Raw genomic sequence first — 2,801 nt, forward strand, 5'->3', positions numbered from 1 at the left:
TATCCATTATTACTTCATTTTCTCTGCCCCAATCTCTCTCTCCTCTTCTTCTGGGATTTCAGTTACACATATTTCAGACTGCCTGATTTTTTTTATATGGGTTACTAAGGCTTTTTCTTCTTCCTTATTTCCCCAGTCTTTTTCTTCTCTATGCATTTTGTTGGTTTGTCTTCAAATTCACAACCCTTTTCTTTTTTAGGGTACAATCTGTCATCATTTAGTGAATTTCTGACTAATATATCATCATTTCTGGCACAGTATTTTTCATTTCTAAAATGCACACTCAGTTGTTTTTTACAGAATACATTTCTCTCTAGAGAGTATCCATCTGTTTACTTACTGTGTCCAACATTTCTTTTAAATCTTTGATCATATTTATGAAGCTCTATTAATTCCAATGTCCATGCTTTCTCTAGTCTTGGTTTTTGTTTTTGTTTTTTTGTTTTTTGGTTTTGGTTTTGTTTTGTTTCTTTTTGAGATGAAGTCTCACTCAGTTGCCTAGGCTGGAGTGCAGTGGCATGATCTTGGCTCACCGCAACCTCCGCCTCCCAGGTTCAAGCGATTCTCCTGCCTCAGTCTTCTGAGTAGCTGGGATTACAGGCATGCATCACCACGCCTAACTAATTTTTGTATTTTTAGTAAAGACAGGGTTTCACCATGTTGGTCAGGCTGGTCTCGAACTCCTGACCTCATGATCTGCCCACCTCGGCCTCCCAAAGTGCTGAGATTAGAGGCATGAGCCACTGTACCCGGCCTCTGGTCTTGTTTTTAATTGATTTTTTTCTCATGAGGATGAGTCACATTTTCCTCATTTTTCAAATCTCATAAAATTTTTGCTGTATGCTGAACATTACCAATGTGATTTGTCAGAGAGTTGGAATATTGTTGTTGTATTTTTGAGTTTAGTTTTAAACCCTGTTCTTTAGTTAATTTATTGGGAGATCAGCTTGATCCTATTGAGGCTTGACTTTGAACTCTGTTTAGGTGTATCTGTAGCAGCCTTATTCTAGGACTGATGTATCCTTTTCGATAAGTTATGGCCTTTGTGGGATCTCAGTGCAACCCATTTCCTAACGTATAGCCTTTTGGGGGTCTTACTTACATACTCAAAGTGTTCACCAAAGTCTCTTTACTTGCCGGTTGGATGTCTTTCAGCAATCTGCAACCTCTGGAATCTCCGTTTAGTTCAGAGCCCCCAGGGGCTGTTCTTTGCCATGTTTCACTGAGTCTTACCCTATGCTTGTTCAGCTTAAAATTCAGCTAAATAAGCAAGGGGATCCCAGTGCAGATTTCTGGAGCTCCTACTTTGCACAGCTCTCTCATCTCTGGTATTATGCCCCTCAACGTTCAATTGCCTCATTATCTCGACTTCAGTTTTTCTTTCCTCCATTCCGTGAGACTGCTGCTCTGTTTAGGTTCCACAAATTTTGTGTTGTATTTTCAAAGCTGGAGGGAAGGTGAAACTCACCTTTTTTGCTCCTTTTATGTCAAGGTCATAGTGCCACACTATTGTCCAATGCCTAAACACTGCTGTTTCATACATTTGTCTAAATTAACAATTGTTTATTGTAGGAAGTTACATCCAACAATCATTATTCTATCATGGATAGAATCATAAATTCATTTGAAAAAAATTATTTAATATGGAATAGCTACTTTGTATTTTGTTTCATATCATCAATATCTGAAGTCCTTGGCATAGAATTCTGTTTATTTTTATTTATACGGATTCTTACTCATAGTCAGTTTTTTCTATGAGTTTAATGATCTTTGAATGTGAGCTTTTATTTGTTTGATCTTGACATGTGACGATCCTAGGAACTGATGAAGTAATGGACTTTCCCCAAAAAGGATTTGTAATTGCTACTGCTGAAAGCCAGGGGGCACTACCAACCTGGGTCCACTTTGGTCCACTTCTAGGATCCTGGACTTAACGCAAGAGCCTGATGTTCTGCTTTACTACCTTGCAGTGGCTTAGTCTTCAGATCTAGATAGCTAGAGAGGTCCATTTTTCCAGTTTTCTAGTTGCTCACTGCTCCTCACTCTGACTTCAGTGTCCTATTTTGTTATTTTTTTTTTTGTGGAGGAATTTAGAGGAATTTTTTTAGTCCCCTACCCCTACCTGCCCCCTTCAAAAAAAAAAAAAAAAAAAGAAAGAAAGAGAGAGAACAGAAAAAAGAAAAGAAATGAAACGAAAGAAAAAGGTAAACTATTAATATTTATTATACATATTAACAATGGAGCTGTCATCTTGTCAGAAGGTTAAATTGACATGAGTCATATAAGTATTCTGAGGGAAGATTGGGAGTTCTACAACTCAGAAGAATTCACAACAGACTCAGGAATTCTCTCCACTTTGACATATGGCCATATACTTTATCTAGGTAAGTGGATTTAAGGAAGATATTATAAACTATTCCTCACAAAATGTACACATGGCTTAAGAAGAATCTTGCAAAGAAATTGTATGTAACACAAATAATAAAAGCACAGTACAGGTTTTAAAATATGGCAGACTTGATACTTCTGATTTTAGCACTTTATCAGCTTCATTACAAGGAAAAAGTAATGATAATGCACTCAGATGTCACAGTGTCAGCCAACATTTTAAAAAATTAAAAATATTAGAATTATGTGAAATATGAATTTATATGCATTATCCTTCACTATTATCTGAGTCTAATTATATATTGTTCCTTGAGATGTTAGCTATTATAAAGCCACCAGATTAGCAAAATATTTTTAACATAAACAGAAAATAAAGATAATTTTCTGTATTTTTTCTGTGATGTTAGAAGTCA

This window comes from Gorilla gorilla, chromosome 19, assembly GCF_029281585.2.
Source record: "Gorilla gorilla gorilla isolate KB3781 chromosome 19, NHGRI_mGorGor1-v2.1_pri, whole genome shotgun sequence".
NCBI lineage: Eukaryota > Metazoa > Chordata > Mammalia > Primates > Hominidae > Gorilla > Gorilla gorilla.